Source organism: Netta rufina (assembly GCF_964035555.1).
Source record: "Netta rufina genome assembly, chromosome: 11".
NCBI lineage: Eukaryota > Metazoa > Chordata > Aves > Anseriformes > Anatidae > Netta > Netta rufina.
Genome location: NC_140134.1, coordinates 16,365,207 through 16,374,159, shown reverse-complemented (window position 1 = coordinate 16,374,159; position 8,953 = coordinate 16,365,207).

The following is an 8,953-nucleotide window of genomic DNA, read 5'->3' as shown; positions in this document are numbered from 1 at the left end:
AAGTGGAAGATGAGCAAATGACCAAAATTCTGGTATAATTTATTAGATAAGAGCTGAAAAGCTGGAGCTTGATGAAGACGATTGCAGCTGGGGCTCTGGGAAGAAAGGGAGGACTGATTTTAACCCCTCTGAATTCTGAGGCGGGAGAAACTGGGAGCTATAACTTAAGTCCTTCCACAACAGAGATTATCTCAGACAAGTCCTCAGATACTACTTTTTTTAATGGGTCATATTGCAGGGTTATTTCTTTGATTTCTACAGGAGTCTGCATGGGCCAAGATATAACATGACCTTCCCTCTTGTGTACATGGCTGTTGCCACCTTCCTACAAGCTGTTGCAGTAGACAGGGGTTGCTAGTAAGAGCAGTGAGAGGTTAACCGAATAAATCTGTCAAATACATGCTTTAACTCTGGAAGAGGGAGGGGTTGCCTCTCTCATGTCTGTTAGTGGCAGTGATCTTTGGATGCCTTGATACTGATAACTACAAAATTGTCAGTGATGTTTGGCAAGTGCTATCAAAGAGGCATTAGCTTAGCTCTGAGACGAGCTGAATTATGCCTGACAATGAGCTCTATTAGAGAAGGAAACAGGAATAGCTCTAATTGCTTAAGACCAAGTAGTCTGTAACTAGGCTGCACAAAAACATAGCTGAAGACAGTTCATCTCCCTATCACCTGGCAATTACCAATTTCTAAGAGACCAGAAACTAGCTCTGGTTTCCAGCAGACATTCGCTCCTCTGAGCTCAACCAACCAAGTTCCCACTTGGGTTGCTTTTCTAGCGACTGTTTGCTCAGGGCGTGTTCAATGAGCTGAGTTTAATTCAAAGCAGCACTTCCATCTCATGAAAAACAACTCTTCCAATTAAGGAAACAGTATGGAAGGAGTGACCATTGCTTTTATAGCTAAAAAGCAAACAGCCTTAAAAATCCAGATGTATTTCTTGATGTCTTATGAGGCATAAAGTTGGTTTTGAGGCTTTTCGCTCCTCTCCTGCTCCCTTCTCATAAGGGATAGTGTTCCTCTGCTTGCTGGATGCAGAGATCCTTTAGACAGCACTGGGGTGAACGTGCTTTGGCTGGGAGAAGGCAGGTCCTGGGGCTTGGGCAAGGGTGCTGGAGGTGGTGCATGGGCAGCTCGCAAAGCAGGGCAAGCTCCCAGCCCTGGAGCAGGAGCCTTTGCTCCCCAGCTTCTACCAGCATGCTTAACCTCTAGTCTGGAACAGCTCTCAGCCTGAAACACCAGCCTTCAAAGGCTGCCCTGAGCATTCCCTTCCACTTACTCCATCCTTCCCTGTGATGGAGAGATTCTGTGGGTGTGCATGTGAAGCAAGAACAAGGTTTCCCTGGCCAGAGTTTGAGCTCTGCAGCATGCAGAAGGGGGACTGTGGATTTGAAAGATGAGGAGGGATAAAGATTAGATAACCTACTGCGGCATTCCGGCCAGTACGATTCATTTTAAAGCTGTTATATGAAGGGTAATGCATATCATCTACTTAAAGCTCATCCCAGCTCCTCTGGGTTTCTTACACTGGCTCTTCCTAAATAATTCAAGGCGAGGTCCACATTGTTATTCTGGCCTAGCAACAGTTCAGCAGGTACCTGCTCAGCACCATTTCCCCCTTTATAAATTCCAGAAGCCAAATGAGCCAGTCCGTCCGCCTGCTCTGACCTGCATCAGGCAGCACAGAGCATCTCTGGGGACTCCTCCACCACAGCCGAAAACCAGTGAAACAACTGGGGCAGCATTGCCATTTACATACAGATGGGAGAGCAACTCGCTCTGGGCTATAAGAGGGCAGAAGTGGGACTCTCTCCTCCAGACTTGCTGGCCCTGCTCACATTATGTGTTCAGCTGGGAATTTCAGGGCTGTGTTTCTCGCCAGGTAATGTGTGTTTTTGCTGCCCTGAGTCTGTTAGAAGAGATACGAGGGGGCCTGGGTTGATGTAGCTGTTCCTCATCAGCCCTGATGCCAGCCCAGAATAATCACAGTGCTGCTGATAAGCTGAGATAAATAAAATGCTTCAAATCGTCTTCAGTTCCTTGAGGCATCACTTCTAAAGCTTTCACCCTCAAGCTGTTCCCCTCCCCTGCTGCCATCAGTTTCCAGACTACCTCTGCCCTGGTACAAATATATTTAGCTGAAAAGAAGCTCTTTACAGACACTTTTCTCTTCTCCTGCCCTCAATTCATAAAGGTTTAGCTCAGGTCAAGAACATTTGACATTTCCCCACTTCATTTCTGTCTGGCTGTCAGCAGCTGTCTCAGCAGTGCCTTCTGGACAGCGTCTGAAATCACCCAGCTCCATCCCTCTCCTTGCTTAAGGACTTCTGAGGTGCAGATCCCGGGGGTGTTAAGTAGTTTCTCAGGTACATAGGAAAAATAGGCTACTTCAGCAACTTCTCCTTTTCAATTCTTGATCTGGTAGATTTTTTTCAGGGGAGAAGGGGATCAGACCAGGCTAGCAAGGCCCTACTGGATAAAACAACAGCAAAAGGGAGACCAGACTGGTTCTTTTGGAGTAGGGAGTCAAAATACAGCTGCAACAACTGACAAGGCTGGGGCTCAACAGGAAAGCTTCTGAGGCCCTCAGGACCATCTAAGGTCAAGGGCTAGCCCAAGGGCACAAACCCAGAAGTCAACAAAAGCCGCAAGCCCAGCCTGTACAACAGGAGACAGCAAACATCCAACCCATGACATAGGCCAGCCATTTAATAACCCAACCCCAAACTGCCACAGGATTTGGGTAAAGAGGCTGTGCTAAGTCAAGAGGCCCAGACTCATCACAACCTGTGCCCTTCATGTTTCTGGCCTGCATTGCACAACCACGTCACCGACACATGCTCCCAGATCACCCTTTGCCTCAATAATGAGCAAAATCAAAATGGACTTAAACCAACCCTCCAGCCTGAGCTCCTGTAGTTAAAAGTCAAGTCTATTTATGCAGGATTAACATTTCCGAAGCCTGCTAAGCTTAAATAAAATGATAGTACTGCCCAGGGTACCTATGGACCTGAGTGAGGCTTGTGCTGAAGAGCTGCTATTTAATGAGCTGTTCAAACGTACAACTTGCTTTGTCCCTCTGTGTATATGTAATATTTTTAAAATCACATATTTACAGAACATTGTTTGCTACTGTTCAAGGAAACAAATGATTTGCTTTTAACATAATCGCTATCAGAAGTAAATTATTCAGCGCTCGCTGCTTAGAAGTTAAAAAGGAAGCCTGAATTTCTTTACAGTTTCTTTCTTTTTTATAATAGATATACAAGCTGCAGGGCACACTTTTATGCTCCTGTAGCCAAGATTTTGTAGAATTGACTAATAATCTATTTTGCATATTTATAAACACTTTATCATTTATTAATGGGACATTTCAGGAGTAAATTTATAATCCTGCCACATGATCTCAGCCTTTCATAGAAAAATGGTTGCTCATGTCAAAGAGTTTGAAATTAGAGCTGGCATAACAAAGAAACGAGTGAGAATATCTCATTAGTGAGAAAGCAAACAGGCAAGAGCCTTTTGTGAGAATGAATGCCCACACGCACACAAGACAGCTCAAAAAAACCACGTTAGATGTCAAATACAGAGCACAGCGCTCAAGACATATCAATTCCCTGCTCTGCTTGCAATAAGACCCATAACAAGGTAATGCAGGCCCATATCCACATAAACACTGGCCCAACACACCCTGTGCTCACTCCCCAAATTGCCATTGCTGCACTCAGCCACACAATACCCAAGTATTTCAAACTTAGGGAGTTCAAAGGGAGCACTGATGCCCCTGACAGCAGATACAAAACCAAAGACCAGGCACAGAGCTCCTGTTGCCCCCTCACATCCTGCTCTGCTGGCACTGGAAGGCACAAACCATTCACCCATTATCATACCAAAGCTGAATCTGTCAGACATTCCCCACTACCCAGGCACTTAGAAAAAAAACAACTATAAGCTCTTTTTTACCTTACCTGTCTCTAGGAAGCCCCTGGAGATCCATCCTCATTGTGAGTGCTGTTTCCTCTGAGCCCTACAAGCTCTTTACCACCAAAACATCTCCCAACCACCTCACACCACCTGCAGTGATTACTCCACTTGTGTCCTTTATAATTTTCTGAGTGGCATCAACCCAATGCCTGCCAGCTACTTTCCTTGCTCAGGACCCTCCTCCCACCCCAGTCTTCCTCGTTCAGAGGCAGGTGGAAGAGGAAGCTCAGTGAAGAAGATACAAGGTTGTAGACCCAAAACAGCGCTGGCAGCTTGCACAAAGATGTGGTTGCAGGATGAGGGTTTCCAAGTTTTGCAGATTCACCAAATCACAGACCCTTTAAGTGCAAGGCTGCTGAAGCTATGCCCATGCCTACACTGCTTGCCCTGGTGTGCAGGTAGAACATGTGTTTTTTGGAAATAGCATGTCTAGAACTTCACAACATACGGCAAAAACCCTCTGACAGCTTCAGAGGCATTGTGTGTCTTTCCTAGCCCAAGCAGATGCTTTCTCCTGGCTGTTCCAGCCCCAGCACGAGAGCCACTTGCTAATCCTGGTGCCAGGGCAGCATTACCTGGGCATTTCACTGTGTGTTTGGGCTCAGCATCCCGGTGTGCTGCACAGCTTTCTGCAAGGCTGAGCCTGCTGCTTGTGCCAAGCCGTGCAGCCCAAGCCCCACAAAGTCCTCGTGGAGCTCCATCTCATAACCAGTGCCTCAGAGCAGGACAGCACCATCCAGTGCCAATCCAGAGGGCTGCAAAACCTTGGGTCGGAAGCTCAGGAACTACACACGGCTCTTTTTGATAGAAGTCTGGCAAGCAGGGGGTGTTGAACGAGGGCTATCTTGGTAAGGGGGAGGTGATTGAAGAGTGTGGCTCACAAAGGCTGGGACAGAGAACTGAGGAGACCTGCTGGGCTCTTCTGCAGCAGGGCAGGCAGCTGGGTGCGGGGTGAGTCCTTCCCAGCCCAGGGAGATGCTGTGCAGTTTGCCTTGCACCGGAGGCTTCAAGGGGCTGCTGCTGCTAAGGGGCAAAAGCCTCTGGAAGCTGACGTTTTTGGCACTCATTTTATTTTATTTTTCTGAAAGGAGCTTGGAACATTTGGAGTTTTCTTTGATTTGAATTTCACAGGAAGCCGAGCAAACTGGCTGTGCCTTGCCTGCTGAAGGGAAGAGCAGAAGGAGAGGAGAGAAGGTGAATCAAGCTGCAGTTTGGCGGTGTACCCAAGTGTAGCAGCACGTCATTTATGTCATTTAATTGTTCCCTGCAACTCAGATAATGCGGAAGACATTAGTAATAATAGCAGCTTCATTATGTTCCTTTTTGATGTGCTATCTAAAAAGCTGAAATCTGAACAAGGACATTAGGAACCCAGCATTTTAGGCTTCCTTTGGCATTTTGTTTTCCTGTAGAACCTGAAAATACTTCAATGAAGCCTATTAAAGCCTAATATAAATGTGTGCAAACAGAGAAAATGCAGAGTACACACAGAATACGCACAGAATACAAATAATGAGGTTTATCAGGTGGGGCTTTGCAGCACTGAAATTTTTCACCCCATTTCTCCGACCCCTCCAAAAAATGCGAGGTCAGAGACCAAGAGCCCTGCTTTGCACTACCCTTATTTAACACGGAGCAAAGCACATCCTAGGCATCCCGTTGGGATGGAGGCAGGAAAGTGCAGGGAACAAGCTCATTTCTGCAGCTCTGGCCATTGCAGAGGTCAGCTCAGACCCTGCCGCTAGGCATTTAGCGTGGGCAATACATTAAATATCCTCAGCCTATGGATCCAGCCAGCTCTTTGTCGTGTTTTGTTGGCCGGCTCTCATCATTAGGCGCTGGGAAATGCGGCGTGGCACTTCTGAGCACCCAGGGGGTTTCCAGCCCCGTGTTGAGCAGCCTGCGTTAGGCTTCAGTGAAGTGTGTGCTGACCGCTAGCGAAGGGAGGAGGAAGGGTTCCTGCCAAAAAATCATCTGGCTTAGCCGAGGTGCTGCTGGAGGCCAGGGGAGGCAGGAGCAGATTTACTGCGATGCCAGCGCCTGGGCATTGAGCCCTTGTTTTGTTCTCGCTACATGGATGCTTTGTTTTGCTTCTTTCTTGCCCTCCTGCTGTAATAAAAGGCCAGAAAGATTGGATCTCCACCAATACCGTGTGCAGTCATTCCACTGATTTTAAGAATATTGATGCCTTGTGTACCCAAGACATCGATTTTCTTGTCACCCCAGTGCACCAAAGGGAGACCCACTAAAGAGGTGCTCAAATGGCATCAGGGATGGCGGATGGGAGATGCCATGGGGGTGCTGACACAAGATGCTGGGGTTTGTGACCCCCCTTTCTCCCTGGGGATGTCCGCAGCCCACAGTCACTGCTGCTGTGAGTTTTGCTGACACTTGCTGGGAGCACAGGCTCGCTGCCGTGGAAGAACTCAAAACAGCAGCAGCCCAGAGTGATGGGAGGTGAGAAAATCCTCTCGCACGTAAGACAACAGGCTCGGCTGAGATTCACAGTTCACCGAGATACAGTGTAAGCGATGACCTACATTCATACACGAGGCACGGGACCCAAAATTAAACAAGGTGTGATGGAGCAGAAGAGGTGCGTGGTGCCCAGCCGGGTTCTGCAGCCAGGTCTGAGCCTGGCCCTCGGTGCTGGATCAGTCCTGCATGATGGGTGCTGGTCCTGAATCAGACTGAGGTGCCTGACCTGTGTCTCACCAGCTGATAATGAGAGGAAAACAGCCAAAAATACAGCTCCCCCTGGGCAGCCCCTGCAAGCTGGTGATGGGAAGTGTCACCAGGAGTGGTGGCTTTCCCATATCTTGTCCATATAAAATTTTCTTTTCCTTTTTCCCTCTCTTTTCACCATATGCCTCTTCCTTCAGACTATTTTATCTTTTCCCTCTTGTTTTGCTTCTAGAAGGGGTTACTTATCAATTGTCTAGCAGTGTTTTAAATGTCCTCCCAAGCCTGGGGAATGTAGCAGGCGTGTGAAGGCTTTTCCCTTTTCCCTATGGGCAAAATCCAGCTGCTATTATTCATATTTTCTCAAGACTAAAGATATTCTGGGTATTGAGGTAACATGATGGATGGAGCGAAGATAAAGACCGAAGGGATCAGTGGAATTGGCACTTTGATAAAAAAAAAAAAAAAAGGATAAAGCATATGAAACACTGCATATTCCTTTATTCACAAAAAGCACCTGCCAGAGGTTTTTTGTTTTTTTTTTTTTTTTTTTCCCCACCCTGTTCAACATACTAGAAAGATAGAAAGAATAGAAAGATAGCAGAAATGTTAAAATTCCTTTTGTTATCTATCCTTCTCCGTGCAGCACCTGCCTGTGCACGGCCGTGCCCTCCCTCCCCAAAGAGCCCAGCAAAGCAGGGCATCCATCCGCCTGTGTGTATTCTCGATTCAACCTGAAGCTAGGAAACATCAGCACCGGCAAAGGGGGCTTGCTTGGAGCTGTGAATCTGGGTCACGCCGAAGATTAGTGACCTACATTCCCAGGTTCAGAACTGCAGGCTGAAGTCGGAGTCGCCAAGCCCTGCGAGCACCCCTGAGACGGGGGAACCAGCCCGGAGGGTGCGGGGTGGGGAGGGAGATGGCCTGAGCTAGCTCCCACGCACCCAGAGACCCAAACCTGGTCATAAAAGGATTTGGAAAGACCCCAAATTCAGCTTGCTTGCCTCTTTGTTGGTTCTTTATGTTTCGTATAAGGTCATCCTCTAGTTAATCTGCATGTTTCAGCGGGCACCTCCTAGCACCTCTTACCCCTCCATGTCTTACAGCCTTGAAATGAGACCTGGGCATGGGCTCAGACCCAGGAGCTGCGGCTGAGACCCTCAGAGGCACACGAGGAGGCTCTCAAGCATCCGGAGCTGCTTGCTCTTGTCCTCCCGGGTGCCTTTGCTGCCAGAGAGGCTGAGCGCTGCATTCCAGGTCGAGGAGGATATGTGCTAACTGCACAAACACTTGGGCGGCAGCTTTGTGCAGTTTTAGCCCTTTCTGTTCAGCAATACAGAGCCTGCTGCTTCCTCTGTGCAACCTGCATCTTCTCATCAGTCTTTTTGGTGTGTGGAATTGGCAAAGCATTAGCAGGGGAGCAAGCGTTAGGCACCCTCTTCACCTGTCTTGACATTAACTAAAGAATTATTGGTATAATAAACATTTTACCTTGCTTTCTTGCTAAGCCTCAGCGCAGAACGTTTTGCAGAGCTCGAGTGCAAATCTGGACCCTGTGGCTTTTGTCAAAATACCGAATGCCGAGTTCCCGCTTGCCTCCCTCCCGATGTCGTTAATGATAACAATCATCCCCCCACAGCTCCTAATCCTCTTTGCAAAATGCTCGGTGAGTGCTGGGCTGAGTCTCCTCTGCCCTGCACGTTCTGCAGGTGTTTGTGCTAACACAACACGGCCACGGAAACCACCTGGTGGGGCTCGTAACTCTGCCTGCAGCCTGTATGCAATGGGATATCCCATGCAAAGAGCAGGGTGACCTGCAGGAGGAAAGTCCCAGAGCAGGGACATCTCTTCGGTGCCTACCTCAAAGACTTATATTTTATGTTAACACCTGCAAAGTCTAGCCCAGTTGTTTTGTTAAAAACCCACCCGAGCAAATGGACCCTGCTGGGGATTAACCTGCCCCCCTGCCTGAGATACCGGTTTAGTTTTTCCATCTATCTTCTCTCGATGTGCAGGTGTTAAGTCTCAGCTCATTTCACGTTCCTCTTTAAAACCACCTCCGAAGTGATGGGTCCCCTCAGACCAATACTGAAGCAATGATTGCAGCGTCCCTGGGACAGCCTCCATGATGGGCACAGATTAATCAAGCATCAGTTATAGAGCACATCCAACCTCACAGGAGAATGGCGGGACCTCGAGTGCTCCCTGGTATAACAGTGAGCTCTTATTTAATGTTCTCCAGTAATTTATCTCCAAGAGCTTTAACAAGGTGGGCTATTGTTGT